Source organism: Lissotriton vulgaris, unplaced genomic scaffold, assembly GCF_964263255.1.
Source record: "Lissotriton vulgaris unplaced genomic scaffold, aLisVul1.2 SCAFFOLD_2081, whole genome shotgun sequence".
Classification (NCBI taxonomy): domain Eukaryota; kingdom Metazoa; phylum Chordata; class Amphibia; order Caudata; family Salamandridae; genus Lissotriton; species Lissotriton vulgaris.
Window position 1 is genome coordinate 107,282 of NW_028252898.1, and position 10,579 is coordinate 117,860.

The window sequence follows — 10,579 nt, forward strand, 5'->3', positions numbered from 1 at the left end:
GCGTGGAGGGGTACTTGGCTATCTACGCACGGAGTGGTGCTTGGCTGGCGGTGTGTGTGGAGTGGCGCTTGGCTGGTGGTGTGTGTGGAGTGGCGCTTGGCTGGTGGTGTGTGTGGAGTGGCGCTTGGCTGGTGGTGTGTGTGGAGTGGCGCTTGGCTTGCAGTGTGCGTGGAGTGGTGTTTGGCTGGCGGTGTGTGTGGAGTGGCGTTTGGCTGGTGGTGTGCGTTGAGTGGTACTTGGCTGTCTGTGCACGGAGTGGTGCTTGGCTGGCAGTGTGCGTGGAGTGGCGCTTGGCTTGCAGTGTGCGTGGAGTGGCGCTTGGCTTGCAGTGTGCGTGGAGTGGCGCTTGGCTTGCAGTGTGCGTGGAGTGGTGCTTGGCTGGCGGTGTGCGTGGAGTGGCGCTTGGCTTGCAGTGTGCGTGGAGTGGCGCTTGGCTTGCAAAGTGCGTGGAGTGGTGCTTGGCTGGCGGTGTGTGTGGAGTGGCCCTTGGCTGTCGGTGTGCGCTGAGTGGTGTTTGGCTGGCGGTGTGCGTGGAGGGGTACTTGGCTATCTACGCACGGAGTGGTGCTTGGCTGGCGGTGTGTGTGGAGTGGCGCTTGGCTGGTGGTGTGTGTGGAGTGGCGCTTGGCTGGTGGTGTGTGTGGAGTGGCGCTTGGCTTGCAGTGTGCGTGGAGTGGTGTTTGGCTGGCGGTGTGTGTGGAGTGGCGTTTGGCTGGTGGTGTGCGTTGAGTGGTACTTTGCTGTCTGTGCACGGAGTGGTGCTTGGCTGGCGGTGTGCGTGGAGCGGTGCTTGGCTGGCGGTGAGTGGCGCTTGGCTTGCGGTGTGCGTGGAGTGGTGCTTGGCTGGCGGTGTGTGTGGAGTGGTACTTGGCTGTCGGTGTGCGCTGAGTGGTGCTTGGCTGGTGGTGTGTGTGGAGTGGTGCTTGGCTGGCGGTGTGCGTGGAGTGGTGCTTGGCTGGCGGTGTGCGTGGAGTGGCGCTTGGCTTGCAGTGTGCGTGGAGTGGCGCTTGGCTTGCAGTGTGCGTGGAGTGGTGCTTGGCTGGCGGTGTGTGTGGAGTGGCCCTTGGCTGTCGGTGTGCGCTGAGTGGTGTTTGGCTGGCGGTGTGCGTGGAGGGGTACTTGGCTATCTACGCACGGAGTGGTGTTTGGCTGGCGGTGTGTGTGGAGTGGCGCTTGGCTGGTGGTGTGTGTGGAGTGGCGCTTGGCTGGTGGTGTGTGTGGAGTGGCGCTTGGCTTGCAGTGTGCGTGGAGTGGTGTTTGGCTGGCGGTGTGTGTGGAGTGGCGTTTGGCTGGTGGTGTGCGTTGAGTGGTACTTTGCTGTCTGTGCACGGAGTGGTGCTTAGCTGGCAGTGTGCGTGGAGTGGTGCTTGGCTGGTGGTGTGTGTGGAGTGGCCCTTGGCTGTCGGTGTGCACTGAGTGGTGTTTGGCTGGCGGTGTGCGTGGAGGGGTACTTGGCTATCTACGCACGGAGTGGTGCTTGGCTGGCGGTGTGTGTGGAGTGGCGCTTGGCTGGTGGTGTGTGTGGAGTGGCGCTTGGCTGGTGGTGTGCGTTGAGTGGTACTTGGCTGTCTGTGCACGGAGTGGTGCTTGGCTGGCAGTGTGCGTGGAGTGGCGCTTGGCTTGCAGTGTGCGTGGAGTGGCGCTTGGCTTGCAGTGTGCGTGGAGTGGTGCTTGGCTTGCAGTGTGCGTGGAGTGGCGCTTGGCTTGCAGGGTGCGTGGAGTGGCGCTTGGCTTGCAGTGTGCGTGGAGTGGCGCTTGGCTTGCAGTGTGCGTGGAGTGGCGCTTGGCTTGCAGTGTGCGTGGAGTGGTGCTTGGCTGGCGGTGTGTGTGGAGTGGCCCTTGGTTGGCGGTGTGCGTGGAGGGGTACTTGGCTATCTACGCACGGAGTGGTGCTTGGCTGGCGGTGTGTGTGGAGTGGCGCTTGGCTGGTGGTGTGTGTGGAGTGGCGCTTGGCTGGTGGTGTGTGTGGAGTGGCGCTTGGCTGGTGGTGTGTGTGGAGTGGCGCTTGGCTTGCAGTGTGCGTGGAGTGGTGTTTGGCTGGCGGTGTGTGTGGAGTGGCGTTTGGCTGGTGGTGTGCGTTGAGTGGTACTTGGCTGTCTGTGCACGGAGTGGTGCTTGGCTGGCAGTGTGCGTGGAGTGGCGCTTGGCTTGCAGTGTGCGTGGAGTGGCGCTTGGCTTGCAGTGTGCGTGGAGTGGCGCTTGGCTTGCAGTGTGCGTGGAGTGGTGCTTGGCTGGCGGTGTGCGTGGAGTGGCGCTTGGCTTGCAGTGTGCGTGGAGTGGCGCTTGGCTTGCAGTGTGCGTGGAGTGGTGCTTGGCTGGCGGTGTGTGTGGAGTGGCCCTTGGCTGTCGGTGTGCGCTGAGTGGTGTTTGGCTGGCGGTGTGCGTGGAGGGGTACTTGGCTATCTACGCACGGAGTGGTGCTTGGCTGGCGGTGTGTGTGGAGTGGCGCTTGGCTGGTGGTGTGTGTGGAGTGGCGCTTGGCTGGTGGTGTGTGTGGAGTGGCGCTTGGCTTGCAGTGTGCGTGGAGTGGTGTTTGGCTGGCGGTGTGTGTGGAGTGGCGTTTGGCTGGTGGTGTGCGTTGAGTGGTACTTTGCTGTCTGTGCACGGAGTGGTGCTTGGCTGGCGGTGTGCGTGGAGCGGTGCTTGGCTGGCGGTGAGTGGCGCTTAGCTTGCGGTGTGCGTGGAGTGGTGCTTGGCTGGCGGTGTGTGTGGAGTGGTACTTGGCTGTCGGTGTGCGCTGAGTGGTGCTTGGCTGGTGGTGTGTGTGGAGTGGTGCTTGGCTGGCGGTGTGTGTGGAGTGGCGCTTGGCTGGTGGTGTGTGTGGAGTGGCGCTTGGCTGGTGGTGTGTGTGGAGTGGCGCTTGGCTGGTGGTGTGTGTGGAGTGGCGCTTGGCTTGCGGTGTGCGTGGAGTGGTGCTTGGCTTGCAGTGTGCGTGGAGTGGTGCTTGGCTGGCGGTGTGTGTGGAGTAGCCCTTGGCTGTCGGTGTGCGCTGAGTGGTGTTTGGCTGGCGGTGTGCGTGGAGGGGTACTTGGCTATCTACGCACGGAGTGGTGCTTGGCTGGCGGTGTGTGTGGAGTGGCGCTTGGCTGGTGGTGTGTGTGGAGTGGCGCTTGGCTGGTGGTGTGTGTGGAGTGGCACTTGGCTTGCAGTGTGCGTGGAGTGGTGTTTGGCTGGCGGTGTGTGTGGAGTGGCGTTTGGCTGGTGGTGTGCATTGAGTGGTACTTTGCTGTCTGTGCACGGAGTGGTGCTTGGCTGGCGGTGTGCGTGGAGCGGTGCTTGGCTGGCGGTGAGTGGCGCTTGGCTTGCGGTGTGCGTGGAGTGGTGCTTGGCTGGCGGTGTGTGTGGAGTGGTACTTGGCTGTCGGTGTGCGCTGAGTGGTGCTTGGCTGGTGGTGTGTGTGGAGTGGCGCTTGGCTGGTGGTGTGTGTGGAGTGGCGCTTGGCTGGTGGTGTGTGTGGAGTGGCGCTTGGCTGGTGGTGTGTGTGGAGTGGCGCTTGGCTGGTGGTGTGTGTGGAGTCTCGCTTGGCTTGCGGTGTGCGTGGAGTGGCGCTTGGCTTGCAGTGTGCGTGGAGTGGCGCTTGGCTTGCAGTGTGCGTGGACTGGAGTGGTACTTTGCTGTCTGTGCACGGAGTGGTACTTGGCTGTCTGTGCACGGAGTGGTGCTTGGCTGGCGGTGTGTGTAGAGTGGCGCTTGGCTGGATGGTGTGCGTGGAGTGGTACTTTGCTGTCTGTGCACGGAGTGGCGCTTGGCTTGCGGTGTGCGTGGAGTGGCGCTTGGCTTGCAGTGTGCGTGGAGTGGTGCTTGGCTGGCGGTGTGCGTAGAGTGGTGCTTGGCTGGCGGTGTGTGTGGAGTGGCGCTTGGCTGGATGGTGTGCATGGAGTGGTACTTTGCTGTCTGTGCACGGAGTGGTACTTGGCTGTCTGTGCACGGAGTGGTGCTTGGCTGGCGGTGTGTGTGCAGTGGTACTTGGCTGTCGGTGTGTGCTGAGTGGTGTTTGGCTGGCGGTGTGCATGGTCTGGTGCTTGGATGGTGGTGTGGGTGGACTGGCGCTCGGCTGGCAGTGTGCGAGTACTAACTTTCTGTTGGTCACTACACACACTGCTAGTTGAGTGACACTCTACCCAGTCCATCATTTTGTGTAGTTGCTGTGGCAGATACGTAAGTGATGGGCCCTTGAATGGCGCTGTCTGCTGGTGTGAGTGTTGTAATGTGATGGGTCCGCGGCTGGCGGTGGGTGGGCCAAAGGCCTGTGACTAAGGCAGTGGGACTTAACTTGTAAAACTTACATGCTACTTTTTTAAAAATTCATTTTTGGCCTGTTCTGCTTTGGGGCACCCACGCAAGTGAGGTATCCTTTTACTCGGGAGAACAAGGGGAACGCTGGGTGGTAGGACATTTTTGCCGGCACGGAGATCCCACGCAAAAAAGTTTGGAAAAGTGATATTTTTACCTAATTTTAAGGTTTGCAAGGAGTTCTGGGTAGGAAAACATTGGGGGACCCACGCATGCCATACCTCCTTGGAAGCCCCCGGGTGTCTACTTTTCAGAAATGTGTGGGTTTGGTAGGTTTCCCTAGATGGCCGTCTAGCACGGTGCCCAAAACCCAGGTAATCCCTCTTGCAAAAGCTGGTGGTATTGAATGTCAGTACCACCAGCTTTTGCAAAAGGGGTTACCTGGGTTTTTGGCCCCGTCCGAGACGGCCATGTCGGGAAACCTACCAAACCCACACATTTCTGAAAAGTAGACACCCGGGGGCTTCCAAGGAGGTATGGCTTGCGTGGATACTCCAACGTTCCTTTACCCAGAATCCCTTGCAAACCTCAATTTTTGCATAAAAAGTCAGTTTTTTCACACTTTTTTTGTGTGGGAAAGCGTGGCGTCACTGGGCTCACAGAAATTTCCTCCCACCCAGCGTTCCCCCAGGTCTCCCGATAAAAATGGTACCTCACTTGCGTGGGTAGGCATAGTGGCTGCAACAGGAAACGGTCCAAATCGTACGGTGGAGAAATTACAATAACCAATAGCAACATTACCTTCTTTTTTGGGGGGTAGGATTGAGTTTTTGGACCGGGGCTCGGCGGGCATCTTTGGAAACTACCAAACCCAAACAGTTCTGAAAACTAGACACCCGGGGGAGTCCAGGGAGGTATGGCATGCGTGGGTCCCCCAATGTTTTCCTACCCAGAAATCCCTGCAAACCACAAATTTAGGTTAAAAAAACAGTTTTCCATACATTTTTGCGTGGGATCGCCGTGTCGGCACAAATGTCCTACCACCCTGCGTTCCCCTTGTTCTCCCAAGTAAAATGATACCTCACTTGTGTGGGTGGGCCAAAGGCCTGTGACTAAGGCAGGGGGGCTTAATTTGTTACACTGAAATACTACTTTTTTCAACATTCGTTTTTGGCCTGTTCTGCTTTGGGGCACCCACACAAGTGAGGTATCCTTTTACTCGGGAGAACAAGGGGAGCGCTGGGTGGTAGGACATTTTTGCCGGCACGGTGATTCTTTGCAAAAAAGTTTGAAAAAGTGATTATTTTACCTAATTTTAAGGTTTGCAAGGTGTTCTGGGTAGGAAAACGTTCGGGGACCCACGCATGCCATACCTCCCTGGACTCCCCCAGGGGTCTACTTTTCAGAACTGTTTGGGTTTTGTACTTTCCAAAGAATACCACCGAGCCCCGGGCCAAAAACTCAGGTGCCCCCCCCCCCAAAATCAAGGTTGTTTTGCAATTTGGTATTGTAAATTCACCACCGTACAATTTGAACCATTTCCTTTCGCAGCCACTATGCCTACCCACGCAAGTGAGGTACCATTTTTATCGGGAGACCTGGGGAAACGCTGGGTCGGTGGAAATTTCTAGATCCACGCAGATTCCGGAACTTTCCACCACAGAAATGTGAGGAAAATGCATTTTTTTCCCCAATTTCTTAGCTTTGCAAGGGATTCTGGGTAAGAGAACCTGGGGGTAGGCCGTCGAGTGACCCCATCCTGAATTCCCCTGGGTGTCTACTTTTCAAAAATGTATAGGTTTGCTAGGTTTCCCTAGGTGCCCGCAGAGCTAGGGTTCAAAAACAAAAGGTAGTCTCTTTGCCCAAAACGTGCACAATTTCACTGAAAAATTGAGTTGTGACCACATTGCGTTTTGAACTGTTTCCTGTCGCAGCCACTATGCCTACCCAGGCAAATGAGATACCATTTTTCTCGGGAGACCTGGGGGAACGCTGGGTGGGTGGAAATTTGTTGATCCACGCAGATTCCGGAACTTTCCACCACAGAAATGTGAGGAAAATGCGTTTTTTTTTCCAATTTCTTAGCTTTGCAAGGGATTCTGGGTAAGAGAACCTGGGGGTAGGCAGCCGAGTGACCCCATCCTGAATTCCCCTGTGTGTCTACTTTTCAAAAATGTATAGGTTTGCTAGGTTTCCCTAGGTGCCGGCAGAGCTAGGGTTCAAAAACAAAAGGTAGTCTCTTTGCCCAAAACGTGCACAATTTCACTGAAAAATTGAGTTGTGACTACGTTGCGTTTTGCACTGTTTCCTGTCGCAGCCACTATGCCTACCCAGGCAAATGAGATACCATTTTTCTCGGGAGACCTGGGGGAACGCTGGGTGGGTGGAAATTTGTTGATCCACGCAGATTCCGGAACTTTCCACCACAGAAATGTGAGGAAAATGCGTTTTTTTTTCCAATTTCTTAGATTTGCAAGGGATTCTGGGTAAGAGAACCTGGGGGTAGGCAGTCGAGTGACCCCATCCTGAATTCCCCTGGGTGTCTACTTTTCAAAAATGTATAGGTTTGCTAGGTTTCCCTAGGTGCCGGCAGAGCTAGAGTTCAAAAACAAAAGGTAGTCTCTTTGCCCATAATGTGCACAATTTCACTGAAAAATTGAGTTGTGACCACGTTGCGTTTTGCACTGTTTCCTGTCGCAGCCACTATGCCTACCCAGGCAAATGAGATACCATTTTTCTCGGGAGACCTGGGGGAACGCTGGGTGGGTGGAAATTTGTTGATCCACGCAGATTCCGGAACTTTCCACCACAGAAATGTGAGGAAAATGAGTTTTTTTTCTCCAATTTCTTAGCTTTGCAAGGGATTCTGGGTAAGAGAACCTGGGGGTAGGCAGTCGAGTGACCCCATCCTGAATTCCCCTTGGTGTCTACTTTTCAAAAATGTATAGGTTTGCTAGGTTTCCCTAGGTGCCGGCAGAGCTAGGGTTCAAAAACAAAAGGTTGTCTCTTTGCCCAAAACGTGCACAATTTCACTGAAAAATTGAGTTGTGACCACGTTGCGTTTTGCACTGTTTCCTGTCGCAGCCACTATGCCTACCCAGGCAAATGAGATACCATTTTTCTCGGGAGACCTGGGGGAACGCTGGGTGGGTGGAAATTTGTTGATCCACGCAGATTCCGGAACTTTCCACCACAGAAATGTGAGGAAAATGTGTTTTTTTTTCCAATTTCTTAGCTTTGCAAGGGATTCTGGGTAAGAGAACCTGGGGGTAGGCAGTCAAGTGACCCCATCCTGAATTCCCCTGGGTGTCTACTTTTCAAAAATGTATAGGTTTGCTAGGTTTCCCTAGGTGCCGGCAGAGCTAGGGTTCAAAAACAAAAGGTAGTCTCTTTGCCCAAAACGTGCACAATTTCACTGAAAAATTGAGTTGTGACCACGTTGCGTTTTGCACTGTTTCCTGTCGCAGCCACTATGCCTACCCAGGCAAATGAGATACCATTTTTCTCGGGAGACCTGGGGAAACGCTGGGTGGGTGTAAATTTGTTGATCCACGCAGATTCCGGAACTTTCCACCACAGAAATGTGAGGAAAATGCGTTTTTTTTCCAATTTCTTAGCTTTGCAAGGGATTCTGGGTAAGAGAACCTGGGGGTAGGCAGTCGAGTGACCCTATCCTGAATTCCCCTGGGTGTCCACTTTTCAAAAATGTATAGGTTTGCTAGGTTTCCCTAGGTGCCGGCAGAGCTAGGGTTCAAAAACAAAAGGTAGTCTCTTTGCCCAAAACGTGCACAATTTCACTGAAAAATTGAGTTGTGACCACGTTGCGTTTTGCACTGTTTCCTGTCGCAGCCACTATGCCTACCCAGGCAAATGAGATACCATTTTTCTCGGGAGACCTGGGGGAACGCTGGGTGGGTGGAAATTTGTTGATCCACGCAGATTCCGTAACTTTCCACCACAGAAATGTGAGGAAAATGCGTTTTGTTTTCCAATTTCTTAGCTTTGCAAGGGATTCTGGGTAAGAGAACCTGGGGGTAGGCAGTCGAGTGACCCCATCCTGAATTCCCCTGGGTGTCTACTTTTCAAAAATGTATAGGTTTGCTAGGTTTGCCTAGGTGCCGGCAGAGCTAGGGTTCAAAAACAAAAGGTAGTCTCTTTGCCCAAAACGTGCACAATTTCACTGAAAAATTGAGTTGTGACCACGTTGCGTTTTGCACTGTTTCCTGTCGCAGCCACTATGCCTACCCAGGCAAATGAGATACCATTTTTCTCGGGAGACCTGGGGGAACGCTGGGTGGGTGGAAATTTGTTGATCCACGCAGATTCCGGAACTTTCCACCACAGAAATGTGAGGAAAATGCGTTTTTTTTTCCAATTTCTTAGCTTTGCAAGGGATTCTGGGTAAGAGAACCTGGGGGTAGGCAGTCGAGTGACCCCATCCTGAATTCCCCTGGGTGTCTACTTTTCAAAAATGTATAGGTTTGCTAGGTTTCCCTAGGTGCCGGCAGAGCTAGAGTTCAAAAACAAAAGGTAGTCTCTTTGCCCATAATGTGCACAATTTCACTGAAAAATTGAGTTGTGACCACGTTGCGTTTTGCACTGTTTCCTGTCGCAGCCACTATGCCTACCCAGGCAAATGAGATACCATTTTTCTCGGGAGACCTGGGGGAACGCTGGGTGGGTGGAAATTTGTTGATCCACGCAGATTCCGGAACTTTCCACCACAGAAATGTGAGGAAAATGCGTTTTTTTTTCCAATTTCTTAGCTTTGCAAGGGATTCTGGGTAAGAGAACCTGGGGGTAGGCAGTCGAGTGACCCCATCCTGAATTCCCCTGGGTGTCTACTTTTCAAAAATGTATAGGTTTGCTAGGTTTCCCTAGGTGCCGGCAGAGCTAGAGTTCAAAAACAAAAGGTAGTCTCTTTGCCCATAATGTGCACAATTTCACTGAAAAATTGAGTTGTGACCACGTTGCGTTTTGCACTGTTTCCTGTCGCAGCCACTATGCCTACCCAGGCAAATGAGATACCATTTTTCTCGGGAGACCTGGGGGAACGCTGGGTGGGTGGAAATTTGTTGATCCACGCAGATTCCGGAACTTTCCACCACAGAAATGTGAGGAAAATGAGTTTTTTTTTCCAATTTCTTAGCTTTGCAAGGGATTCTGGGTAAGAGAACCTGGGGGTAGGCAGTCGAGTGACCCCATCCTGAATTCCGCTGGGTGTCTACTTTTCAAAAATGTATAGGTTTGCTAGGTTTCCCTAGGTGCCGGCAGAGCTAGGGTTCAAAAACAAAAGGTTGTCTCTTTGCCCAAAACGTGCACAATTTCACTGAAAAATTGAGTTGTGACCACGTTGCGTTTTGCACTGTTTCCTGTCGCAGCCACTATGCCTACCCAGGCAAATGAGATACCATTTTTCTCGGGAGACCTGGGGGAACGCTAGGTGGGTGGAAATTTGTTGATCCACGCAGATTCCGGAACTTTCCACCACAGAAATGTGAGGAAAATGTGTTTTTTTTTCCAATTTCTTAGCTTTGCAAGGGATTCTGGGTAAGAGAACCTGGGGGTAGGCAGTCGAGTGACCCCATCCTGAATTCCCCTGGGTGTCTACTTTTCAAAAATGTATAGGTTTGCTAGGTTTCCCTAGGTGCCGGCAGAGCTAGGGTTCAAAAACAAAAGGTAGTCTCTTTGCCCAAAACGTGCACAATTTCACTGAAAAATTGAGTTGTGACCACGTTGCGTTTTGCACTGTTTCCTGTCGCAGCCACTATGCCTACCCAGGCAAATGAGATACCATTTTTCTCGGGAGACCTGGGGGAACGCTGGGTGGGTGGAAATTTGTTGATCCACGCAGATTCCGTAACTTTCCACCACAGAAATGTGAGGAAAATGCGTTTTGTTTTCCAATTTCTTAGCTTTGCAAGGGATTCTGGGTAAGAGAACCTGGGGGTAGGCAGTCGAGTGACCCCATCCTGAATTCCCCTGGGTGTCTACTTTTCAAAAATGTATAGGTTTGCTAGGTTTCCTTAGGTGCCGGCAGAGCTAGGGTTCAAAAACAAAAGGTAGTCTCTTTGCCCAAAACGTGCACAATTTCACTGAAAAATTGAGTTGTGACCACGTTGCGTTTTGCACTGTTTCCTGTCGCAGCCACTATGCCTACCCAGGCAAATGAGATACCATTTTTCTCGGGAGACCTGGGGGAACGCTGGGTGGGTGGAAATTTGTTGATCCACGCAGATTCCGGAACTTTCCACCACAGAAATGTGAGGAAAATGCGTTTTTTTTTCCAATTTCTTAGCTTTGCAAGGGATTCTGGGTAAGAGAACCTGGGGGTAGGCAGTCGAGT